The sequence below is a fragment of the Peromyscus eremicus genome, chromosome 23 (assembly GCF_949786415.1).
Source record: "Peromyscus eremicus chromosome 23, PerEre_H2_v1, whole genome shotgun sequence".
In the NCBI taxonomy this organism is placed as follows: Eukaryota; Metazoa; Chordata; class Mammalia; order Rodentia; family Cricetidae; genus Peromyscus; species Peromyscus eremicus.
The window spans coordinates 3,485,099-3,512,277 of NC_081438.1; the positions used below are offsets into that span (position 1 = coordinate 3,485,099).

Below are 27,179 nucleotides of genomic sequence, written 5' to 3' on the forward strand. Positions count from 1 at the left end.
ATTCCAATCACTCTGCAGTGTGAAGCCCTTTGCTCTTGTTGATGGAGGGTTGCTCTTACCACAGTGAGGATCCCCAGGTTTCCTACCTCCTTATCTCTTCCATGTCACTGTCTCCAATCCCCAGGCCTTTCCTATTGCTGACCATCTCCCATTACTGCTCACCCTGGGGCCCCCACTCAACATAAGTCCACTGCCTCTCAGCCCTGTTCTGGCCAGGCACACAGTGGGTACTTAGTAAATGTGCCCCATCCTTTTATGGCACCAGAATCTGTTGCACGCTTTCTACATGCATGTCCAGCCCGTTAGCTGTACCACTCCATCCCCATGCTGCTCTGCAGTGAATATGGTACCCACCGCCCATTTTAAAGACGAGCAAACTGAGGCTTTAGAGATGCCAGCAGCTGGCGCCCATGTGGCTGCCCTCCCGTGGCCTGACGCGTGATGCTTTCGCAACTCTGTACAAGATTGCAGAAGCAGCATGGTCCAGTAGCAACCAGGCTTCCAGTTTTGAGTTTGGGTCCTTTCCCAGGTCACATGTCAAGAACTAAGGTGTTCCATGGGTCCGGGTTCTGCCTCAAGCCTCTACTGCCTCCGACGGAGCCCAGGACGCCATGCCTTCCCTGCCGACAAGGACTATATCCCCTCAAACCATAAACTGAATTGGGCCTTTCATTGCTTAAGTTGCTTCTAGGGATGGGAAATTCCCAGTGATGAGACATGACTACGGAAGGACCCCACACACCCCCCTGCATGATCAGAAAAACCCTACCTCCAAAGAGGAATGGCTATCTAGAATGACCAAGGAATCCCGGGACGGGCAACCCCGACAGGAAAACAGCCAAGGACTGGGAACAGGTGAAATTCAGACAAGGAGGTCCTTAAGTCACACACTGAAGCGCCAGGGAAAGGACATGACATGTTGTGGTAAGCCCTGGAGAGCTGGAGATACCTCAAGCGTCCAGGAGCTGAGGTGGCCAGTGACAGCTTCTGAGTGAACACCCAGCCAGTCCTCCACAGCCTGGCACACAGAGTCCACTGGCTCCGCAAGGAGGTGTGTCTTCCTCCACAAACGCTTGAGTGAGGATTCCTATGCAGAGGGGATGTCTGCCAAGCAGTCCAGGAAAATTGGGATGGAGAGTGGGGCAGAGGGCTGGGAGCCAGAGGAGGCCAGGTATGGCATCGTACAAAGGGTTCCCCGGGCTCATCCACACCCACACAGTGTGAACCACCATATTGTGGGAATGGTGCAGGCCACGCTCCATGCTCCAGAAGGTTGCCTATGTCCACCCTTCCCACCACCGGCATCCCAGGTGCTCCCCACCTGTCAGTCCTCCAAGAAAGCCCCAGGTCCTAGGTGCTGGGAGTAAGAGTCCACCGGAGACCAGTGCTTGAAAACAGTCAAGGCTCTGGGGACGTGGGGGGGGACCCAGGTGCCTCTGCCAAAGGCTGGGTGCTGGAGGTCCTGGATGCCCATCATGGGAGAGGGGGCGGGAGAAAGGGGGGCCTAGTGTCCACCCTGGGATATTGAGCCACTGTACGGAGCTGTGATCCACTGAACCCCACGGAGCAGGGAAGTCCACAGAAAACTCATGCAAAGAAGCAGCACACAGCAGGGACCCTGTGACCCACAGACCCACCCTGGACCAGCTGCATGGGAGGAGCACTCAGGGAGAAGCACTCAGGGAGGAGCACTTAGAAGTGGAGGACTCTGGGAGGAGCACTAGGGGGAACACGTGGGGAGGAGCACTTGGTGGAGGAGCACTCAGGGAGAAGCACTCAGGGAGGAGCACTTGGAAGGGGAGGATTCTGGGAGGAGCACTAGGGGGAACACGTGGGGAGGAGCACTTGGTGGAGGAGCACTCAGGGAGGAGCACTCAGGGAGGAGCACTCAGAGGGGAGCACTTGCGTAGGATCACTCAGGAGGGAGAATTCAGGGAGAGCACTCAGGGGGAGCAGTCATGGGAAGCCAGGCCCAGAGGCCTGAAGGACACTGTGACAGAACAGAGGCCGCAGGCAGTAGGCTTGGGCGTGAAGGCAGAGGATTTCACCTTCCTCATCTTTCTTGAGGGCCGGAAAAACCTCCTAAGAACAAACACCCCAAACCCTTGTCTGGGGTTCTGGGTGACGCCCCCGTCACTGATTCCACAACCAAGCTGTGCTAGCAGGCAGAAAGCTAAACAAGCCTTCCCCAGGGCCAGACCCATCAGCCTTCTCTGCCGGGCTGGGGTGACCCAAGGGAAGTAGCAGGGACAGTTTAGTGGGAGGCAGCTGATGGGTGTCCCCACATCAGAATGTCCTCAGCAAGCCAAGGCTTGCAGGACCAGGAAGGCCCCCAGGCAGATGGCTGTTCCTGCCCACATCCACATCTGGTTTTACCAGCCACAGAGAACAAAGCCCTAGGGCGGATGTCATCGCCTTCTTCCTCGTTACACTAACATATGCACAGTTCTTGCTACATTCTGGCCGCCATCACACACAGGAGCAGGAAAAGGCAACTGAGGCACAAGAAATCTAAGTCATGTGCCCAAACTCAATCAAGAAAGGCGCATCCAATTAACCACTTGGCTTGGGAGGAAATGAAGAGGTGGGTGGGAGCTTCAACCCACGGCCAGCAAAATATCCGTTTCTCCTCCCCAAGATACACCAGGACCCTTTGTCTTTGGCCTTAGAAGAACCTCCTAGAACCCCCACCGGATGGATGCCACGGGTCCTGTGATTCCCTCCGGTGGCTCTGCCTCTAAAGCCGCCATGTGAGGGATGCCTCTGGCCACACATTGCAGACATGCCCTTTAGAGGGGGCTCACTGTCCCCCATCTTTCAAGGATGCACACGGGGTTCAGCTTCCTGGAACCGGGGTAGACGCTGGGACAGGACTAGTCACAGCAGACAGGAACATGTCTCTTCCATCCTCGGCCCACTTAGTGGTCCCCACCTCACCTGAGGCACCTGAGGCTGGGGCCGGGGGCCAGCAGCTTACACACACACACACACACACACACACACACACACACACGCACGCACGCACGCGCACACACACACACACACACACACACACACACACACACACACACCATACCTGGTGAGTGGCAGGTGGCAGTACAGGTCTGTGCTGCCTAGGAAGCCAGAGCTCCACATCTGCTGTCCCTCGCTGGCCTGTGCCCTCCCACCCCCATGAGAGGAGGATGGTAGGGCCAAGAGACATCTGGGCAGCAGATGTCTGTCTGTCTTCCACTCTGCTTCTGTCCCTTCTTGTACCCCTGACCCACATCCGACTCTCTGCCTGTCCCTCCTCTGCTCGCTCTCGCTCTCTCTCTCTCTCTCTCTCTCTCTCTCTCTCTCTCTCTCTCTCTCTCTCTCTCTCTGCCTCTTTTTGTCTCCCCCTCCCTGTCCCAAACACCCTCCCCACTCCCTCCCTGGCCCTTGTCCCAGCCAACCCAAGGCCCTTCACCTACATCTCTCACCTCTGCGTGCACCTGGCCCTTTCTTCAGACAGCTGTTTCTCTCTCTCTTAGTTTCTGTGTTTCTATCCATCTCTCTCCCTCTCTTCTCCTTCCCTCCCTCTCCCCCTCTACCTCTGAGTAGATGCTGACCTCTCTAGCAGCAGCCCTCGGACAAACACAAGGGCCTTATCAGGGCAGTGGGTGTGGGCGTGGGAGCCCAGGAGGAAACTGGACACCCTTCCCCATCTCCAAATGGCCTGTGTGTTTGGTCTGGCTCCTGTCCCCATCTCCCACTGCCCCAGCTGACAGTCCAGCTGGGTGATGGCTCAGCCACATCTCTAGTGCTCTCAGCCTCCAAAGGGCTGTTAGGAACTGAGAAGTCCCTCAGAGGTTGTTCCGGGCTGGGAACTGAGGTCCAGGGAGGGCGACTGACTCTCTCTAAGCCGTGAGAGTTGGGCTATCATGTGCACCATGTACCCAGAGCCTGGGACCTAGAACCTCTTACATCTTATGCTTTAGTGGGAAGCCCTACCCTTATGTCACAGATTTGCCCACACAGGTTCAGAGAGGCCACGTGACCAGCACAGGCTCACACACCATTTCCTTCCCAGGCTCCCCAGCCTGAACAACTCCAGACTGGATTGTCTTTGATGGTTAGTCCCATTTACTCAGAGCAGAGAAGGGGGCCTCTCAGCTCTTGTGCATGATTCTAGAATCACTTAAGGGCTACGGTGCATGGGGCCCCAGGTATCTGGAAATCACACAGATGTTCTAGCCACAGGCCTGGCTCCCAGCCCTGGCCAGAATTAGTTCTGTTAGAGAGAGTTTCCTCTCTGGTCCCACACCCCCGCACTAGGTCTCTCTGAGTCACCACACCAAAGCCTGGAGACAGGCGTCTCTACTTGGGGGGGCGGGGGAGACTATGCCTGAGCTCAGGACTCTGTGAGGATTGGCAGAAGAAGCCCACACGCTCAGAGGGCCAGCAGACCCCAGACCGCCTCTTGTGTCTGGTGGACACAGAAGAAGGGAGATTCCCCCAAACACCACACCACTGCCTGGCTTTCCACCAGATTATCTGTGACTCACTCTACGAGCCCCAGAGCCTGTCTTCAAGCGCTGGGTCTTTGGCCCATTGCCCTCCTGCATTTACCCCCAAGGGTGTCCTGGAGAATCCCCATAGAGGCATGGAAGTGCACAGCTGTAATCCCAGTTCAAGAGGCAGAGAGGTAGGAGGATCACCACATGTTCAAGGCCCAGCCCAGGCTGTATAGTGAGTTCTAGACTAGCCAAGGACCCCCATCTAAACAAAAGCCTCCCTGAGTGGGGCACACAGTGTGACTGCAAAGCATCATGCACAGGGTACTCATGGTGGGGGCTGCTCAGTCTGGGCTGGGGGCAGAATTCCCTGATACCAGCAGGAAGTTCCCACAACCCTCCAGCAGGAGACAGGAGAGTGAGCCCCCCGCCCCCCCCCCCCCCCCCCGCAGACTGGGCCCTTCCAGGGTTCCAAGGTTTAACCCCATGCTTTCCTGTCCTATCTATCATACAAATGAGGACACCTTATCAAGCCCCTTAGCCCTGCTCAGAGCCTACTCCCCCCACCCCTTCCCGCCACCCCAGGCCACTCATTGGAGCCCAGAAAGTCAGGATTCAATATGAATACCAGTCAACCTACTAGGTGCATCTTATTGCATGCCTACTATGTGCTGGAATGCCGAGAGGCACCGTCTAAGAGTCTAGCCCAGGCTGTGGGACAGTGGTCATGTTTGCAGCCACTTTACATTTGCAGTTAATGCTTTCTCTTCTCTATCCTTGGCCTTACTTAGTAAATGTCCTTAGAAATAGCTTAGCTGGGTGTGGTAGAGTATGGGCTGCTTAACAAGACCCTGGCTCAAAAAAAAAAAAAACCCAAAAATAAACAAACCCACAAATATGCCTGACTCCTTGGAGTCACAATGATTTCATAGGCTCTTGTCCAGCTTGATACTATATTTGGGCCAAGTGTCTATCCCCAGTAAATTGCTATAAAGTGCTATGGCTCCTTAAAAGAGCCTATGGCTCCCTCCCGGCTGTGTGGTCCTAGGCAAGTTACTTTGCCTCTCAGAAATGTTAGTCCATCATTCATGAGATAAATAATAATAAAATGTTTGCAAGCAGTGAGGGGGTGCAGAGGAAAGGATTGGGGGGGGGAATCCCCTGAGATGACAATGGTTTTAGGCCAGTGAAGTTCAAAATTAATTTGCCAAGTACAGGACTTGGCTCCAGATAACTAGAATGTGCATTCCTAGCTGCAGGAGTGGCCAGGAGTCTGCGGCTGGGAGCCAGCCACACCAGGTAGGTCAGAGGTCACCTGGAGCTCTCGGTGTGGACCGGCCACCTCTGCTCTCTGAGCTGACTCTATAAACGACCCCCCATCCCTCTGAGGGTGCCCGTGAGTACGGCAGGAAAGAGTGGGCAGTAGATGCTCAGCACACAGAACGCAGACTGGGCTGCCAGTCTGCCCTCCATAGTGATAAGGGGAGGCTGACCAGGCTACCCATCCTGAACCTGTGACTCGGCTTCCCCTTTCGGACATACAGATCAGTTAGGGAAAATAGCCAGGTAGTGGCTCAGCAAAGCAGGCCACCTCTGTGGGTCTCCATCAACATCACTAGCCCTTTATCCCCACTTCACAGTTGAAAAACAAAGATTCACACAGAATGAGCTTCCGTGAGTTGTCCAGCAATGGGTGAACAGGCAGAATGGGGGTTCCCACCCTGTGGTTGACTCCTCCCCCGAGTTTCCTTTTCAGATGGGCTGTGTGACAGTGTGGCAGGTTGCTTCACCTCTCTGGGCCTCGGGCTCTTCATCTCTATTGCTCATCTCAACAGGCCGTGGACAATGAGACAAGGACAGCCGTGTCCCAGCCCCGTGTAGCTTTGACAGCAAAGGGTGGTCACCCATGCGGCCGCTGCCACATACTTCCTACCAGCTCCTTGGGAGCTCACTGCTTTAGGGGCCCCACCCCACCCAGTCCTCTCCAGCTGCCTGAGCAGTCTGAGCTTGGGGCCCTGGTTGGCTGCACAATGGTGGCCACTGTGTTCCAGGGACGCCTGGCTCTTGCATGGCAGGCAGTGGGCTGGGTAGGACCCCAGGTGGTGGCAGTAAAGGACAATGCTCCATTCGGCACCTCCGCCAGGGAGGGGTCAGGAGACAGAGTTCCTCCTGGGGGCCAGAGTGAGCCTCACCCGGACAAGCTCAAGCCTCCAAAACTTCCAAAGCGATGTCATTGACCTTGGGCTGGGCTCTGAGGACCTTCTGCACCTCTTGCTCCCTCCAGAAAACACTCACTTCACCAAGCACCTGTTGTGCACCAGGCTGGACCAGGGTGCTGGGGCACAGCAGAGAACAGAATAGAACATGGCTACCCTTGGGTATGAGTGACAGACACTAGAGGTAATACATGACAGGGCAAACGCCTCAGAGGCACACTGCGTGGGGTTGAGTCCCAGTTCTGCTGTGTCACCTGGGCCAGCCCCACACCTCTCAGAGCCTCAGTTTCTGCACCTGAAGACCAAGAGAGAGGGAAGCTCCTGCCCCGTGGGGCGTCCTGCAAGAGGAAGTTGCACTGACCCCTGGAAGCGTCTCACAGATGCTGCATATTTAAATAAGAATAATCATACTTGAAGTGCTGTGAACAGACTGAGAGAGGAACCCAGGGTCTAATGCTGGCTCAGACAGCGCCTTCAAGGAAGCCTCTCTGAGGAGCTGACATTGAAGTGGAGACATGAGCTCAGGGATGGGGAGCCATGTGGTAGAAGAGCATTCTGGGAAGTGCTAAGGCCCGGAGGCAGGAACGGGTCCAGGAACCCATGGAGAAGCTGCAAGTGAGCACCTGGTCACCACCCTGCTGGATGCTTTGGGGTGGGATGACCAAGTCTCTACCCTCAGAGACAAATGGTCAGGGTCACAAGATGCTGTCCCAAGTCCAGACCTCCAGCCAACTGCCATCTCTGGCCTCTACTGTTGGGGTGGAGCTGGCCGCAGTCTCCATTTCTTCCCATTGTTCCTCAACTCAGGGGCACTAAGAAAGCTTCGATTTATGACGCCATGTGCTCTGCATCTCCACCACGGTGGAAGGAAGAGCAAGGGAGGGTAAGAGAGAAGAACCAAGTCCTGCCCGCCTGCCTCTGTCCTAAGCAGGTGTGGGGCTCCGTAGGAGGGAAAAATGTCTACACACTGGTTCTCCACGACTCCTGTCTGAACCCACTGGCCACCATGTTTGTCAGTCCTGGCTCTGCACAAAGCAAGGAGCAGGAGCCTCTGGAGGGTGTTAATCACTCGCCAGACTGGATGGAGAAGATACCCCAGTGGAGGGTGCGGTATACAGGTCACAGAGGCCTGGTAATGCGGTCAGAGTGAGGGAGATGGCAGAGACTCACATTACAGTGCCCCACAGGACCTCCCACTGTATCACATGGGCAGTAGGGAGCCATGGATACTCGCAAATAGAGGGTGTCTACCTTTCTAAAAATGCATGCCTGGGTGGATGGTGGGATCCGCACTAGAAGAAAGGAGGATGGAGGGGAAACTGAGGCACCAAGCAGAAATGGCTCTGGCCCAAGACCACAGAGCCGGGAAGGGCCAGCAGTGGGATTTGAATGGGGGCAGCCTGACTCTGAAGACCCTACAAAATCAGCGACAACAGTCCATTAGCCCTGCTCTGTGGCTCGTCTGTCGGGTGCTGCCCTGTTCCCAGGCTGGCCTTGCTCTATCTGCCATCTCAGTATGCCTCCAACACCTCAAGAACCTCCAGTGACCCCAGCTTACCCATCTCTTCATAGGGCTGTCTTCAAACAGGCTCCAAGGCCAGTAGAGGGCTGCAGAAGCCTCTACAGCCCAATGGAACACTAGAGAAACCAGGGCTCTGACCTGCCCCAGGCACCTCAGCTACAGTCCAGCTCATGAGAATTCCCTGGCCTTGGCCCAGGCAGTGACAAATGGGCTGTCACTGCTGCCAGGGTGGTGGAGTGTGAGGTCCCACCCTGTTCCCAGGCTCTGGGGAGGAGGGACAGGGGCAGTCTGCCACCCCCCTCCCATCACCACTCCGTTACCTCTTCCAAGGCAAAGCCCACACATTGACCTGGGAAGGCTCTGGCTAGGGAAACGGCCCCCTCACCCTGCCCTGACACCATCAGAGAACAAAATGCTGGCTGTGGACCAAAGGGAATTCAAGACTCCCAAGAGCCATTGTCAAAGAGCGTTGGGGTGAAAGCCTGCCACCTTTATGTTGGAGAAGGGGGTCACCAGGCTCAGTGTCATGAGCTCTAGCCTCATTTGATGGCAGCAAACCTGACCCAGGGTTGGGGGTGTAGTTCAGATGGTAGAGTGCTTGCCAACCATGCATGAATCCCCAGACCTCACCTCTAGCATCTCATAAGCCATGCATGGTCATCCAAGCCTTCTAAAGAGGGATCATATCTCCAAAAAGAGTAATAAAAACAAAACACACACACACACACACACACACACACACACACACACACACACACACACACACAAACCCTTATCTAGAGGCAACCTGGCCTTCAGTCGCCATGATTCTGCGTCATAGAACCAACCCCCACATCTATTTAGGACTTCGTGCATCCTCACATACAGAGAGTATGGTATGACCTGTCCCTTCCTTGCAAGGACTGAAGGGTATCTCAGGACGCCATCTTTGGAATGGGTCAGTTTAATACACAACCTTTGGCTGGTAGCTTGCAGAGAGGTGATTTGGGGGGTCAGTTAGCAGTTTGAGTCCCAACCAGAAGGACCTGTAGTAAGACTCCTGAGTCATTGAAAACTCTTCTCTGTTTACTCTGAACTTGAGTGGCCTGGTTCAAGTCCCTGGAGACACCCAGAACACACCCGTCACCTCCCCATCCTGGCACTGACCACTTCCTCTCTTTGACCTTAGCTAGCACTTCCTCGGCACCCTTCTTAACTCCTACCCCCAGCCCTGGCCAGCGGGCCCACCCCGAGCCCTCCGGAGGCAGGGTGAGGGCGGGGCGCACAGCGGGGTTGGGACGGTAGGCTCCCGTGGGTCAGTTTGCTTGGGTGCTGGCTCAGTTCAGAAGAGGGTGAGCGTTCAAAAGAGAAGTTTGTATGGGAGGAACATAAATTAAAAGTAAGAGTGAAAGAAGGAAGAGGACCTGGATGGAACAGACCATGAGCCAGGTCTGAGAAGGAAACAGACCAGACGGCAATACCGAAACTCACAAGGGCCTTGCCTCCACCTCCGAGGCTCCTAGCCAGGGAAGAAATGCCAGCTTCCAGGTCACATGGTCCTGGCCCTGAACAGTCCAAACCACAGTGAGGCGGATTCCTGCCATTAAGATCAGAACATTTTTGCCCGGGCTGTGGGACAGGGCTCTTGGGGACCTAACCACACCCAGCCTGGGGTATCTCAGGAGAGACTGACCATACGGAGTTAGGTGACAAGGTTCCAAACATCAGTTCAACAAAGCCATTTCTCCTGGATGTACCAGGGAAATGTTCAGTCCAGCCGGGATATGTGTGGCTGGCTTAAAACTGAAACTTCTAGAATATTCCCAAGAGTGTCAGAACAGCATCCCTCTGCTTCTCGGTGCTGATGTCCTGATGATGTCAGCATCCATGAGTGGCACACTATTGACAGCCTGCGCTGGTGGGGGACAGCCTGGGCCAACCCTGTGGTCTCCACTCTCCTTGGTGATTAATATGGTTCACCGTATAAACTTAAGAAGGTTTGTGGCTTCCCTGAAGAACACCCGCTTGCCACGGACAGTCCCAACTTACATCTGTTGTTCCCGCAGCCACACTGTGGTACTTCATTCCCTCTCATGGCACCCAGGCTTGGTCTCTCTAGCCTCATTTTCCAGCCAAGCTCTCATCCTGAGTCATTAATGTTCCAGCAATAATTCAAGAGGCAGGCACTGTGATCCACACCGGACAGATAGGGAAACCGAGACTCGGAGAGCTCCTCACCAAGGCAGCCACGTGCTGGGCACCTGGTGAGGAGACACCCAGGCCCCTCGTGGTAGTTGACTCTGCACAGAAAGAGCTCCCTCCTCCTTGCCTCTGTGTTCTAGTGGTAAAGACCAGACTCTGGCTCACAGGAAGGCAGATGACCTTGCGGGCTCCTATGACCACTCAAGCAGGTGCTGCCGAATCCCCCGCCCTTCAGAATCGGCTTTATTCCACCTGGGTCCACAAGCTGTGGGCCCTTGGGCAAATGACTCGGCCTCTCTGGTCTACACTTATTTCATCTGTGTCACTGGAAGAGTCCAGTTAGCCCCCTGCTGTGAGGTGACCGAGAGGCTGCCCAGTCTGGCTCCTCATCTGTCTCAAGGGGAGTCGACTTCCACGAAGAAAGTCACAACCTCCGCACCGCCCACTGAGTAACTGACGGGCCCACTGCAACATAAAAACGCAGCCCTAAGGCATCACGGTATGCAGGACAGACTGTTGCAGAACCTCAGGTGTGCCCCGACCTGGTGCCCGCACTGGCCACTGTCCTCAAGGTTCTCCTGCCCTTGGCTCCAGGGAAGTGGAGAACCAGTCCTCCCTGCTTCAGACTCGTGCAGGGCAGGGGCCTGGTGGAACTGGAGACCACAGTCAGGAGCAGGCACCAAGGAGCTAAAAGAATTGAGCAAGGGGGTGGCCAGTGACACCGCTATAGGGACAGAAAGACGAAGGGGGAAAGAAGTGATGGAGAAAAATTAGGGGTAAGAGACAAGACACCAAGACAAGAAAAACGAAGGCAGAGAGGCACCAGAGGGAGAGGGACTAAGGGGCAGGCCGTGAGATCAGAGAAGAGAGCCAGGACCCGGGCAGGAGTGGCCTGGGCTCTGGCCTGGGGGGACAGAGCCACTGGTAACAGGGTAGCCCCTGTGCTGGGCAGAGGAGGAGCCCTTGGGAACTCATCTAGGGTTTTGGATGATGTCACAGAAAAGCTGTGGTTTGTTTGTTATTCATTCACTTACGCAACGCTGGAGATGGACCCCGGGGCCCTTTGCACATAAGGCCGTGGCTTTGCCCTGACCTGCAGCCTCTTTCAGAAGAGGTATTACTCAACGCAAGCCGTGTGGTGACAGAGTGGGGGGACAGTGTTTGGGAAAGTCTTGGCAGAGACAAAGAGGGTTAAGACACACCAGGCCTTTCCAGACTGAGCTTGGGGGTCACCGACTTCTCTAGAAGCCTCCACCGCCCGCCCGTTGGAAGTGAGCACTGAGGAGGGCCAGGAGGACACATCGTTCTCCTGAAAGCACTTACCAAGGGCTTGGGTCTCAAGATTGCCGTGGGAAGGAGGCAGCAGATCTGTGCTGAGACGTCAGCTTGGCCCACAGGAGGCCACCAGATGCCCATCGCAGCTACCAGGAGGATGGGGAACTAGACGAAGGAGTGATTCCTACATAAGCCCACAAGGACCCTTCCCCTGTGACACCAAAGAGAGCTGGGACCGAGTAGAGGTACTTCGAAATCCCAGGCTTGTCCCGACAGGTAGCAGAGACCACGGGTCTGGGAGTTTGCTATACACATTCAAAGCGAAACATTTGCTACTGATGTTCCCTGAGAGGGTCTCCATTCACAACTCAAGCTCGACCTCAAACTCGACCCAATTAGAGATGCTCAAACCATGTAAAACTGTAAAGAGTTAGGACAAAAGGTCCTACCTCTTCACAACACCGTCCATCTGATCCCAGAGCACCCAGCTCCCGGACTAGGTTACTGGGTATCGTTCTGAAGCCTCGGAGTAATTACAAAGGTTTTTCCTGATACCACCACCACCACCACCACCACCCACACACTTTGTATAAAAGAGAAGATACACGCACCTTCCTTACCCAACAGTAGATTTGGGAGATAGTAAAACACAGGCCCTCCTTCTAGATAGTGGCATAGCATTTCACTGTTAGCTTTACCGGCTTCTCAATAACCAGTGCCCTGGGGATGGGTTCTTGGGACGTGACCCTGGATGGGCAGTTGATCTAGTCTCTTAGTGTCACTGTGTTGTAAGCAATCTTGTCGTGTGTGTTACAATGTTACAATTGAATCCTTAGCCCTCCACTCCGTCTAACCAGAGTTTGTTTGTTACTTTAAGCTTTCTTTTTATGTTACCCTTTTTTTTCTTTTTCATTTTTGTTGATATATGGTGGCTGAGATGGAACTCAGGGCCTTGGCCCTGCTAGGTAAGCACTCTGACACTGAGCTCTCCTCCCCATCCCTGAGGAACTTTTATCATGAGGAAACAGGGCTGGCCCTCCTTGGTAGAGCCATGTTGTTTTAAACCATGCGAAGAGCATCCTCCAGTGCCAAGTGGTCCTCACCCAGCCCGGCCACACCTAGAGCACCAGTCACGGAAATACCTGTTCTCTCTCTGGTTGTGAGAGCTAGTCCACTCCTGGCCCTCGGTCTCCACAGTTTTCCACTGCGTCTTGAGCTGCCACAGAGAACAAGAGAGCTGCAGTGCCCGGATGGATGGATCCCTGGGCCCTAGGCAACCCTAGGGAGACAGCTGGATGGTGGGGGTTCACAGAGTATCGTGGGGGCTAGAGAGGCAGCCTCTGCAGAGGGCAGGTGACCAGTGCCGTTCCTGAGCCTGAGGCTGGAGCCTGAGTACACAGAGAGGGATGGTGGTCCAGAGGTGACCTGCTGTACCAAGGACTCCCTGGCAGCTGCCAACTTCAAGTTGCATTCCACTTTTATTTGGTTCTAAAGCAAAACAGTGATAGCCCTGGGTGTGGGGTGGAGGGAGGAAGGAGCCACTTCCCAAGCCCTTCAAGAAGAGTCCAGAGGAATCTTCCAGCCTGGCCCAGGAGCGGTCCCTGGCAGGCCACACTGCCAGCCCGCCTCTGGGCAGGAGTCTTGTTCTTTGGAACACTCACAGTTCTTCCATCAGGCCTCCCCACAGGCCCCGAGTGGCTGACAGAGAAACCTTTGTCCCTCTCTCTGCTCCCTTGTCCCCCTGCCAAAAGTCCTGGCTGTGACTTCTCTGTTGGTTCAGGTTTCCAAGGCCTCTCGGGTCTGGAGCCAGACATGAAAACCCTTGAAACATTGGGACCCTCACTGCTGGACCCTCACGCTCCTCCCCACCCCTCACTCGTCCTCAGCCTCCCAAAAGCCCTAATGACCCCCTCAGGAGAGAAAACTGAAGCCCAGGAGGGCCAAACAAGCTGCCCAACAGCACACAGCTAAAAGATGGAGAAGGCAGGAATGGAGTCGCAAAGCCAGACTCAGAGCATGGTGATACCAGATGGCATCAGGGCCCGTTCTGCCGCATAGCCCCCGGGAGAGCTTGGATTCTGTGCCAGTGTCCCCAAGTGAAGCAGTGACAGCACATCCTTCACAGGGTGGGTGTTAGGAGCTCTCGCACTGTGTGGTGTGCAACCCTGCACATGCGTGTGAGAAAGCCTGAGCGGGACCCCAAGTTTCTTCTTCTATCACCTTCCACTTTATTTCCTTGCGAGAAGGGTCTCTCACCAAATTAGAGGGTTACTGGTTTGTACAGGCAGGGCCAGCCGGTGCACTCTCGGGACCCACCTGTCTCTGCCCCCCAGTGTTGGAGTTACAGGCACAGCAACCATGCCCAGCTTCCTACATGGGTGCTGGGTATATGAACTCAGATTCTCATGTTTGCAGAGGAAGCATTCTTACCCACCCAGCCACCTCCCAGACCTATCACTGTTACTGTTGAACAGGGTTAGGGATCTCACTGTTCTCTGCCTTGGCTGAGGGTGAGCCCCTAAAATCTCCTCTCCTGCCACTCACCAGACCTCAGTAAGGAGTAATCAGCAACAGAAAATGCCCTAAGACATCCACTCACACACCAAGCTGGGTGAGTGAGATGCTAGCCTGGAGTGCAAATTTAGGAGAGAGGGGTGGCCCCCAAACTCAGGAGTGCCCCCAAACTCCCTAATCAAACAATGATTTCCCACGACGGCTTTAAATTTAAAAGAAAAAATTCACAATGGAAAAGGGGTCCACTTTTAAATAAAAATTAGCTCATCCTGACCAGGACCTTGACTGAGACACCCCCTCAACACATAGAGGCCACCCAAATCCCATCTCAGTCTTTACCTCTGGGAACATCCAAGATGGGTGTCTTAGCCACGGTCCTCAGTAGAACTTCTAAGAATGTTCTTTTACTTGTTTCTGTCCCTTATCAGGCTCCCAGCTCTTGAAGGAAGAATTCTTCGCTGTCCAGGAAACTGATCTCATCTGCCTTGCCACAGATGTGAGGTGACAGATACAAGTAGAACCTGCCAAAGTGACACCTTTGTGAGCCCTGTGGTTAAGGCTGCTTTGAACCCTGACTCAGGCCATTCACTCCCTGTGTGTCTTGAGCAAATCACCTAGCCTCTCTCTGTCCCTATTTCCGCAGGGGAGGCAAGAGGAAGAAGGCTTATTACCTGCCGGGGACTCCTTCAGACCACAGGGTAACTCTCCTTCAAGTTTCCCATCAATCACGTGACAGGAGGCCAGCCTGAGTCTCCACCCCCACCCCCACCCCCACCCCCCAGAGCTGGCCCAAAGGCTTATGGAGGCCTCAAGATATTTTCCTTTTTTTCTGTACCTTTTTTGGAGGTAGACTTTTACCGTGGAGCTCAGGTGACCTCAAATAAACTCCCCATCCTCCTGCCTCAGCCTCCTAAGTGCTGGGATGACATGAATGTACCATATCATGTGCAGCCTAAAAGCCACACTGATGTTTAAAACACATGGACTTGTTCTGAAGAATGCAGAATTCTCAAGTTGTTCAATGCATGCCTGCACAAACACATACACACACACACACACACACACACACACACACACACACACACACACCCTTAAAATAATGTTATGTGTTTTCAAAATAAAACACCACATGCCCTCACAATAATTGTGGCTAAGGTTTGTTCTTCCCTGAGGGAGAGGGAAGGCTTCAGTGATGCCCCAGATCCTATTCCCCAAGTGTACCTCTACTGTCAGGCTTGCTGGCTCGCTCAGCCACCCAGTGTCTACTGAGCACCAGGATGTGGTGGATACAAGGTGGGGCTGCTGGGCCTGTGCACTAGGCAGGAGACACACTCCCTCCCACAGCCTGGTAGTGGGGTCTCACCACAGCCAGCTGCTAAGGGGAGGGACCACCCAGACCCCTTCCTCTGAGGGCAGACATGTGCCTGAGGGGAGGAAGTGGGGCAGAGGGAGAGTAAAAAGGGATAGGTAGCTGTGGAGTCGCCAAGATGGGCGATGCACACACTCCATGCCTCTGCATCCTGCTCTGGAGAAGTCGCCCAGAACCCTAGCCTTAAGGAGTCCAAGATCTAGAGGGGCCCCCGGTTTTTTCACACCAGGGAGAACAAGCAGGCCCTCCCCTCCCCAGGGGCAAGCCAGATGCCCATACAGGTGCTTCCAGAAGCATCTTAGAGGGCCAGCCACCTGCTGCCTTACCGGGGCCCTCCAAACACCTAAGAACACAGAGCCACTGCCTCAGCTTCTAGAGAATTCTCCTTTTGAAAGGGGGTTCAGTTTGCCTACCGCATCCTGCCTACCCAAACCCATGTGGCTAAGGACCAGCCAGTAACAAAGATACCAACAGCGAGGCTGAGCCAACGAATAACCAAAGCAAAGACCTCAGGGGACAGCAGCCTGCTTCCCTACTGATGTGATTGGCTGAATTCCACCTGCCCAGTTCCAACCTCTTTGAATGGACTATAGAAAATAAAATTAATTAATTCGTTATTTTTAAAAGATGATTTTTTTTCTCCACAAATCTTCCCAAGCCATTGTCACAACTGTCTCTCAGATGGGGAAACAGAGGCACCCTCAACGGATGCTGACGATCTCATCCATCTTGTCACACACTCCAGGATAGGGTAAAGTTCACATCTCCCATGCCAGCCCAGCTAACACCTTCCCCTCCCAGCACCCACTGTCACTCCTGCTGAAGAAGAGAGGGTGCTGAGGAAGAACCACCACAATCCCCAGGCTCTGTCTGAGAGGCCAGTGGTGGCTTGCGGTGTAGACATGAGGATGCCCTGTGTTTCAATCATCAAGATGTTGTAAGTTAGGGGGCAGAGGAAAGAATAAGCACACATCTTACGTGGGCCTCAGTTTCCCTGGCTGTAAAGCAGGACCATGTGCTGCTTCCTCCCTCTCTCATGAGTGTGTCTTAAAGACACTGTAGGAACAGTCCCAAGGCATGACCTTGGTGGAAGGAAGTGGGATTGGGTAGGGATTGGGCCATGAGGCAGCTGTCCCTTCAGACAATCCTGGAAAGACTGACTCCCTTTTCTCCATGACCCAGATCCTGGGAGTCTGGGGATGTCATGAAAGAGACTGAATGTACCCATGTTCCCTAGAGAGTGGCTCCTCTTTCCCTTCCACAGGACCCTGTGATGCCAGCCAGGCCTGTGTGGCCACAGCATGTGTGGCAGAGCATGTGTCTGCCAGGTGGGAATCACCGAACATGACAGGCAGATCAGGGCTCATACCCTAACCTCCTCTCTAACACCATCCCAGCACCTCCCTCCTCTGTGCCTGTGTCCCCACACATACATCCTGCAGCTCTACCCCCTACCCACCCCCAGTAAGAGTTGGCCACCCAGTTTATGGCAGAACAACCCAGGACATAAAGCCCCAGACTTCAAATTTTAAACTCAATTAGTTCTGGTTGTCTGGAATCTTCCATTTTCACAACTTCAAATTTAAGCACCGAGTTTGAAAAGGGTGGGTACACTATGCTGGTAAAATGGAGCATGTCAGGCTACCCAGGAAAGTGAGTGGGGCCCTCAAGGCCCCGCAGAGCCTGCAGACTCCCCCTGCTCCCTGACCACTTTACCACACGCCTTCCACTCCTCATCTGTGCTCTCTGCTCTGCTTCGAGTCTCCCGTTCCTGCCAACTTTCCTTCGGGCAACTTGAGGCCAGCTCATGCTTTGAACCCAGCTCAAAGGCAGGCTTCCTGTCTAGGGACTTATTTCCTGCTGTTCCCATAAAAGCTATCTCCTCTTTGCTCCTACAGCCCTTGGCCACCAAGTGTCTCTGGCAGACATCAGTGTGAATGCAGTTAACAATTTGTTCTTGGTCAAAAAAGCACACACTTGCTTTGCCAAACGGGTGGATGGTGCATCCTCAGAGCCAATCATAAGGAAGAGAAATGGCCCAGACCTCTCAACGTTTGGGTTGCCCTCAGGGTGGCCTGCAATGATAGATAGTCCCTCAAAGAGGTCCACATCCTGGCCCCCAGAATCGACACACCTGTTCTCATAGCAAAAAGTCAATTGACAATTGTGATTAATGGGGAAATTACAAGAATATGGGGGGAGGGTGTTATGGAACAATCTTTTTGTAGACTGTGAAGATGTGTCTTTGCCAAGTTGCCTTCTGATTGGTTTAATAAAAGAACTGACTGGCCAGTAGCTAGGCAGGAGGTATAGGTGAGACAACAAGACACAGAGGATGCTGGGAGGAAGAAGGGTAAAGTCTCAGGAGTCTCCAGAGATGCAGAAAGAAGAAGGTGAATATGCCATGTTGAGAGAAGATACCGCTACATGGCAGAGGGTAGATGAGTAATGAGGGTTAATTTAAAATGTAGGAGTTAGCTAGTAATAAGCCTGAGCTATTGGCCGAGCACTTACAATTAATAGTAAGTCTCTGAATGGTTACTTGGGAGCGGCTGACACAGAGAAACTCCACCTACAGGGTGGGGATGTGATCCCGAAGCTGATCCACTTGCTACCAGCTGGTTAGTGTAACTGTTAACTTGACACAACCTAGACTCACTTAGGAAGAAAGTTTGGGGTATTTTGTTTGTTTTAAAATTTTAATTACATGTGCATGTGCAGCACCTCCCAAGGCCAGAGGTACTGGATGCCAAAGGGGCTGGAGTTACAGGTGGTTGAGAGCCATCTGGTGTGAGGGCTGGGAACCACATGAGGTCCTCTGAGAAAGTGGGATGCGCTCTGAACTGCTGAGCCATCTCTTCAGCCCTGAGAAGAAAATCTTCATGAGGAATTACCTAGGCCAGGCTAGCCTGTGAGCGCCTCTGTGGGCCGTTGTCCTGATAGTTAATTGACCCCTGACTGTTAATTAACCCAGCCCATTGTGAGAGAATGCAGGCAGCAAGGACGGCTTTAGTCTTTGCTCCTGACTATGGCTGTGATGTGACTGGCTGCTTGAGTTCCTGCCTTGACTTCCCCTCCGTGATGGACTGTGACCTGGAATTGGGAGCTGAATAAACCCTTTCTTCTCCTTACGTTGCTTTTGGTCAGGGTGTTTGTCACAGTAACGGAAAGGCAACCAGGACTCATCCCTCTCTCACAAAGGGCCTCAGACTCTGTAAACTGTTCAGACAAGTTCACGCAACAGGGATGAGCATCTGTCTTTCACTGCGACCCTGGGCCACTCACTGAGAGCAGGGCAGCCTAAACAACTCTGACAGGAAGAGACGGAGCCAGCATACAGGCCTGCAGCTTCAGAGCCTGCTCCCACCAGTGCTCAGCAGCCTCTCCCCACGCACTCACTACCCCCTGTCATCCTTGAGCCCCAGGGGGACGCTAGGTGTGTCCGCCGTTCTCTGCATCCGTCTCCCTGACCACCCACCACCTTGCACAAGAACTGTCCCATCACCAGCCGGGGCTGAGATCTCAGAACCTGTACCCCGAGAAAGCAGAAGTGATCCTGAGCCCTGCTGACTCAGCTATGGGTACTTCCAGCATTTCCACAGCATGAGTACAGAGGACATCCAGGCACCCCCACCAGAGCCCAGACACAGGGCCCAGACTGGAGCCAAAGGCTGCTCAGATCTGCCCAAGAGCATTTCAAAGCCCATGCTTCCTCAGAGAGGCACATGCTGTGCTCTGCCCTCCGTGCGTATTAGGTCCCACAGCCGGAATGAGGAGGCCAAGGGGTAAGGCTGGGAGCTGACTTCTGAAGCAGGTGACACTGGGGTTACTGGCCACTGCCAACTGCTGACTTCTTTCTTTGACAGCACCATAGAAACCCATGGCATCTCAGTCCCATCGAGTAGCACCACCCTTTTCCAGTCTCACTTGTGACCCTTGTTGCAAAAACGCTGAGACTCTAAGAGAAATAAATCGTCTGGTGTCCCACTGTTGCCTGAAACCAGAAATAACAAGCAGCACCAAGTGGCTGTCACAAACAGGCCCTTTCCCTGCATCCCAGGGCTGGCTTAGTGCCTCCCTCTTAGAGGTAGCATAGAAAGATCCTCCTGTGGGAAACAAGAACCCAAATCCTAACCCCATCAGGAGCCCCTGGAATGCCAATCAGCACCACACTTTAATGGGAGCAATGTAACTACCTCATAGAGGTTCCTAGGAGGAAGACTTGCCTTGTTCATTTCAATGGGAACAATGTAACTACCTTTGCTCACTTCAATGGGAACAATGTAACTACCTTTGTTTACCTCAATGAGAACAATGTAACTACCTTTGCTCACTTCAATGGGAACAATGTAACTACCTCACGACGGTTCCTACTTCAATGGGAACAATGTAACTACCTTTGCTCACTTCAATGGGAACAATGTAACTACCTTTGCTTACCTCAATGGGAACCATGTAACTACCTTTGCTCACTTCAATGGGAACAATGTAACTAACTCACGAAAGTTCCTACTTCAATAGGAACAATGTAACTACCTTTGTTCACTTCAATGGTAACAATGTAACTACCTCACGCAGGTTCCTAGGAGGAAAGAGTCTTGCTTTGCTCCATCTGACACAGAGTTGGTACTAGTAAACGTTTGTTGAGTGAATGAACAAAAGTCTGTTTCAAGTTGCCCCGCTCCAGGGACCGAAGGACAGGAACTCACACCTGACTCACTCTGGCTTCTCACTCTGCCAGGGTTTCCTCACTTCACCCACAGCAGCACCATGAGCCCAGTCCAGTTACAGCCTCAGCCATGACACTTCCATGCACTGTCCCTTCTCTGCGTGGCCTGTGTCTGGGACAGTTGTTCTGGGATTTGCCATCCGGGGCACTCGGACAATGATCCTGAACTAACACTTCTTTATGCTGAGCCCCAAGGAAGCCCAGCCAAGAAAATTCCCACCCTAACCACACTCACACAGTTACAGGCATGTATGCACTCGCACCTATGACTGCTCCGACGTGCAATGGGATCCTCAGGCACGATCAAGGCTTTCTGAGTTCCAACTGCAGTTCTTATGAGCTGTGTGGCCTTGAGTGAGTCCCTTCCCCTCTCTGAACTTCTCTTCCCCATCTACAAGGTGTCGTCCGAACCTGAGGCCTTTTGTCACAGGGTGTGGGAGGAAGCAATGAGAGAATGGGTGTGAAAATGGTCCACTCTTAAATGCAGTACAGAGTCAGTTTACGTTCCAAAGGGGAGCGAGAACGGCCATTGCCTACATTCCAGAGGGATCCATGTTTAGAAGTTGAGAACCTGGGAGTTGCTGTGAGCGTAGTGGTCTGACATCCCTGTGAGAACAAATAAAGATGGGAAGAGAGCCGAGGGGGCCACCATGTTCATGTCAAGGACAGTAAGCTGTCCATAAAGGCCCCTTCTCCTGACCCGGACATAGCAGTGGCTGGGCAAGAACAGCCCTTACCAAAATGCCAAATCCCAGCATCCTTTGCAACACGCCAGACTACAAATCTCAGCATCCTTTGCAACGCACCTGGCTGGAAACAATGTGCCAGAAGCAATGCACAGTGCTTCCCAGCCAAGACCATCAAACACCTTCACACTTTCCCATCTTCCACTGGGCCCACAGAAATGCCACCAGAGTGGACAGTGGAGCTGCAAGCTGGGTCACTGATTCACTAGGGCAGGGGGCCCTCCACTCAGAAATACCTTCTTTAAGCCAGGCATTGTGCTGTTCACCTGCCATCTCAAGCACTTGGGTGGCCGAGACAGGAGAATTACTTGAGCCCAGGAGTTTAGAGCCAGCCTGGGAAATATGATAAGACTTATGGAAAAAAAAAAAAAGGTGTGTATGTGTGTGTGTGTGTGTGTGTGTGTGTGTGTGTGAGAGAGAGAGAGAGAGAGAGAGAGAGAGAGAGAGAGAGAGAGAGAACCAGAAGATAAAAAGAACTGCCTGCTTGTGTTGTCTTTTTGGATTTGGGACAGTAAGTGTGTTTGGGTCTATTTGTTCCTGAAGCTCACACAAACTTACACAGTGCGTGTCTCCTCCTGCAGGGAAAACAGTGATAACTGGACAATGGGAATGCCTCTCCTGTGACCACACCAGTCCAGCAAACATCTACAACATGTATCTCTTGATCCTTGGGAATAGGTCTGCCATTTGCAGACCACCCTGCAGAGCCACGGGGCTTCTCTGGTAGGCCGTCCTTCTGTTTGAGGGAGGAATGGTGTTTTTTTTTATTGGTTTTTAGGTTGCATCTTTCTGTCTACTTGTTAAAGGGACTCTCTATAGCTTAAAGTAACTGCGAAGCCCCCACCCTGGGGGAACCGGTGTGATCAGACATGCTGTGTCCCATAAGACAGAGTTTCACTTCTCCACGCAGCCTCCTGGCCTCAGCTGCTGACACAGACCATGTGGCTTCACAGAGGTCTGTGGATATTTGCTTAGGAAGGAAAAGGAAACTCAAACACACAGCAAAGCATCAGAAACCTGGGCAGAGGGTGAAACAGAAAAACACTGGAGTGCTCCGGTCAGCCATTCTGAAGTATGAAGAGCACCGAAGCCTCTGAGGCATCCGTTTGGCACACAGATGCCCTGGGCTCCCCCTCAGACAGCCTGATTCATAGACAAAGACGCTCTAAGAAATAACCATGAGGGCTGGGGAGGTGGCTAGGAGGGTGAGAAAGCTTGCTCTACAAGCTTAGGGACCCAAGTTCAAATCCCAGGAACCCACCTTAAAAGCTAGGCATGACTGTGTGTGCCTGTAACCCCAGAATTGGGGGGCAAAGATGAGTATTCTGGGAGCTTGACAGCCAGCCTGTCTAGCCAAAACAGTGAGCTGCTAGTTCAGTCAGAAACCCTGTCTCACAGTGATACAGTGGACAGTGGCAGAGGAAGGTATCCAGTATCCTGCTCTGGTCTCTCTCTCTCTCTCTCTCTCTCTCTCTCTCTCTCTCTCTCTCTCTTTCTCTCTCTCTCTCACACACACACACACACACACACACACACACACGAAGAGAGAGAGAGAGAGAGAGAGAGAGAGAGAGAGAGAGAGAAGAGGAGGGGAGGGGAGGAGGAGGAGGAGGAGGAAGAAGAAGAAGAAGAAGAAGAAGAAGAAGAAGAAGAAGAAGTCTCCACCATTATTCCAATCCAAGCTCAGGACCTACCCAGAACCTTGTAGTCACAATGGTCACAATGGCACGGGTATCTGAGACTCAGGGAAGAGGACCTAGATGTTATTTGCCTTCACACTAATGTGACCTGGGCATTAATAATCTGTGAGGAAATCCATGTTAGAGTCTAGGAAGATGGCTCAGTAGGCAAAGCACTTGCCAACTCAGCATAAGGACCTGAGTTTGAACCCCAGCAGCACCCATGTGAAAGCCAGATGTGGCAGTGTGCACTTGTAACCCCAGTGCTGGCGAGGCGGAGACAGAAGGGTCCCTGGGGCTCGGTGGCCACTGGTCTAGTCTACTCACCAAGCTCCAGGTTGCAATAAGAGTAAGGTGGATGATTCCTGGAGAATGACACATGAGGTCAATCCCTGGCTTCCACATACACACACACACACACACACACACACACACACACACACACACACACCATATTGGCCTCTATGCGGCTCAGATGGATGGATGACACAGGCAGAGGCTGAGTGCCGTGGACATATAAAGTGGCATTCAGAGCCTAGAGGATCATCGTCTGCTAAACATTTCGGGTCTTATGACATTTCACCTTTGTGAAAATCCTACAGGGTAGCTCCTATTCAGAACCCCATCTTACAGATGTGGAAACTGAAGCATAAACCCACCTCTGTGGTTGTGGAAACCTATGGAATCTATGGCAGTCTATCCTTGGAATCCTTGGACCTCAGATTTCTAATCGGCAAACTGGGGGTGTGACTAGAACCCTCATCACGTGGCCATGGTAGAGTCCAAAAAACCATCTCAAGCCATCGTTCATAATCAAACATCTAAGAGACAGGACGACAGTTCATTCTCCCAGCCCATTCTGCAGATGGTAAAACTGTGGCCCAGCTTCTCTGTGGACACAGTGGACACTATCTTGCACATAAGCTCTTATGCAGGGCATGGAGGACCCAGGGGATATAACACTGAGCTGTGGCCTAGGGAGTCCCAGGTTGCTAGGAGACAGACAAAATGATTGATAGTTACAAGACAGTATGGGAGGAGTTGTGAAGGGGCGGGGTGCAGAGACTTCTCCACCAGAAGGGTTGAGCTAGAAAGGGGCCAGTGTGGGGTTCATCTACTCCTCAAAGAGTTGGGGGAGTCCAGAGTCACCACCCCTGGCTCTCGGAGATAACGCCTCGACCTCCCACATGATTGACACTTCAGAAGTTTAAGCCAAACCTTTCAGAAGAGAATGCTGAGTCAGCCTTTTCCACAGCCTGAACCCTGCAGGCCACAGCAGCGAGGCACAGGGACGATCAAGCCTTTCTCTTGACAGAAGCAAGAACCACAGATCCCCTTGGAAAGGGGAAGGAGGGGGAGGCAAAGGGGAATCGGGGCTTTCTTAAGACACAGGGCAAACACAAGAGATCCTCCACCACTTCCTCACTGTGTGGCCTCAGACCCGAGACCTGCCCTTTCTCAGCCACTTGCGCAGGACATCAAACTCTCACGTGCCTCCCCTGTGTCTGCACCAGGGCCCCCGTGCTGTAAGTGCCCTAGGTTGGAAACAGAAGGATGTGATGCTTTCAAGGCAGAGCTTGGCCCAAGGGCTCCTGTCTTCCACACGCAAAGAACTTTTAGCTATCAATAGGAAAACATGAACATGGGGGTGGGTCGGGGGAGAGCAGATTTACACAAGAGAGTCTGAGAGATAACAAGTGAGTCACAGACCCACTCACTCTACAAAACCAGAGGCCAGGGGATGGCTCCGTGGCTGAGAGACAGACGGCCTGCTCTGTCAGCATGAGAACTTTGAGTTCAAATACCCAGAATTCACATAGTTAAACGTGGTGATACATATGTGTAATCCCAGTGCTGAGGAGACAGAGGCAGGAGGATCCACAGGGCTCCCTGGCCAGTCAGTCTAGCCTAATCAGTGAGCCCAGGGTTCCAGCGAGAGACCCTGCATCAAAAAATAAAGAGGTGTAAGTGGAAGTGTCTCAGGTAGGGGCAGATAGCCATGGGGAGGGGGGGGCTTCGTGGTACGGCACCCCTATGTCATGCCGTAGGGGGTGTCAGCAGGCAGAAACTGCCACAGCAGACAGCTCATACCTCTTAAAATGGTTAGTGAGGGGCTAGAGAGATGGCTTGGATGGTACCAGCTGTTCTTCCAGAAAACCCAAGTTCAATTCCCCATACCCACATGGCAGTTCACAACCATCTGCGACTCCAGCTCCAGGGGAAGTTGACGCCCCTTGTCTCCTCAGGCACCTGCACTCCTATGCACAAGCCCACATAGAGATTGACACATGTATACATAATGAAAAATAAAATAAACCTTTTTTTTTTTGAGACAGTGTCTCACTATGTAGCCCTGGCTATCCTATAATTCACTATGTAAACCAGGCTGGCCTTTAACTCGCAGAGATCTGCCTGCCTCTGCCTCCTGAATGCTGGGTGTAAGTGTGTACGCCACCACTACCCAGTGTAAACCTATTATTTTAAAGTAGCTAGTGAAGGCATAGGGAGATGGCTCCTTGGGTAAGAGCATTTGCTGTGCAAGCATGAGACCTGAGTTCGAATCCCCACCACCCACGTAAAAAGCTGGAAATGGCCACAGGTGCCTGTAACCCCAGCACTGGGGGACAGAGACAAGTAGATGCCTGGAGCTCCCTAGTGACCAGGCTGCCTAAAATGGCCAGTTTCTGGGTCTATAAGGGACCTTGTCTCAAGGACCCCACATTCTACTCCCTCTGTATTCACATCTGGACAATACACACACACACACACACACACACACACACACACACACACACTCACGAGGCCTCTCCACCTATGGAAATATATCCACAGGACCAATACACAGAGCACAACTATTCCAATAAAGCGTCCACGGCAGAACCGCTTGCTCACAATAATAAAAACAAAATCAGAAGTAGACCCGACAGCAGTTACATCTGTCCCAGGACAACCTTTGCCGGCAGCCACCAAACTGTCCATGCTGGAGAGAACCCGGAGACCCTGAAGTAGATAGCCTGTGGCACAAGTTGCCTTCAAGCTGGTTTCGGGGAAGGATGGACCTGCGACAGCCACGCTGGTTTTCACAAGCACCAGGATCGCTCTTCGGGTCTGATTCAACCCTAGAAACTTGGATACACACCACCTTAGGAGAAGAGCTGCGGTCCCCGCCGGTGCGCCCCTTCCCGGCCCCTGCAGGACTCCAAGCCAAGCGCAGTACCTTCTCCTGGGTCTCCCCCTCGGGGGGTCCTGTTGCTTCAGGCCGCTCGCGCACTGGCCTCTTTCTCCGGGTCACACAGCTGTGCTGGTAGGGGCTGTTTGCTTGGAAGCATTTCATCCATTCATGCAAGATTTCCTCTGAGCCCCGCGGAGCACAGCACCCCCAGCAACCTCCTAACAGCCTCACTCTGTCCAGAGTTCTGTGTGGGACAGGGACAGAACTCAGACAGAGAAACAGCTGGAGCTAGGAGAGGAAGGAGGAGCAGGAAACCGCGTGCGGAGGGCGGGGGCGCCAGCTGTGTGGAGTGGGGGCGCTAGAGGAGGCTGCGCCTGCCAGCCAGGCTGCGCTCCCGGTGGTAGCAGCCTACTAGGGATGACCCGCCCCTTGGCCAGGAGCACAGTGAGAACCGCAAATGGAACCTTGAAACCAGGCTGCTGAGGGGTAAGTGCTGACCAACCTGAAGACCTGCAGCTGGTTATCTCTGCCCCCTCTAGGGGCTGTCTCAAACTCCACGCCCTCGCGTCTGCTGTTCCTTATCACTGAATGCTATTCCTGCCCCTCTTGTGTCCAGATGACTTCCAGCTCCTTCTTCGTGGCTGATTCCTCACCCAAGGAAGCCTCCCCAGGCTAGAAACAGACTGTTCCCACATCACAGCAGGCTCTGACTGGTATCATGCCGTTCCGCCTGCTGAGTGTCTCTCCTTTAGACCGGGAACTCCCAGAGCAGCTTTCTTTTCTAGTCTGTCCCCAGCACCTCATACAGTGCCTAGTTTGTTGGCTACATCATCACCAACAGCAGCTGAATTATTGAAGTAGCCAAGGACCAGGCAGGGTACTGGGCACTCCATGCATAATCTCCACAGTGCTAGGCACTCTGTACTTCACAGCAGACAGGTATTGTATTATCTTTGTTTATTGGTAAGGAAATTGGGGCACAGAAAGGTGGAGTCTCTTGCCCGACACCACCCAGCTGGTGGATGGCAGAGCTGGAGTCCAACCAAGGCTGGCCCCCAGTCCTTGGTCTCCAGATAACATAGCAGTCCTTGGTGGGTGTGTGTGTGTGTGTGTGTGTGTGTGTGTGTGTGTGTGTGTGTCCCAGTCAGTGCTTCCATTGAGAATGTGGTGGCTGGAAGAACAGCTCACCCGTGGTGACAGATGAGGATGCTAAGGCCATCGGCAGGAAGTTGTGCCCAGGCAGCCAGCGTGCGGCGGACAGCTGAGACAGAGCTGAAGTTTGTCGGGGTCTGAAGTCATGC

The 27,179-nt window shown here is 53.2% G+C and overlaps 1 protein-coding gene across 2 annotated transcripts in view; it reads right to left on the minus strand.

Moving 5' to 3' along the window:
- The window catches only part of Cmklr1 (chemerin chemokine-like receptor 1), a 37,509-nt gene extending 11,298 nt beyond the window's left edge, over positions 1–26,211 (minus strand). Inside the window, exon 1 of one of the 2 annotated variants that reach the window (XM_059249379.1) lies at positions 25,924–26,211. The gene's annotated coding sequence lies outside the window, so the exon portion shown is untranslated. Of the gene's footprint in view, positions 1–14,522; positions 14,693–25,923 lie in introns of those variants that run through there. The other variant, XM_059249378.1, reaches the window with a different exon arrangement.
- Positions 26,212–27,179: the final 968 nt, after the last annotated feature.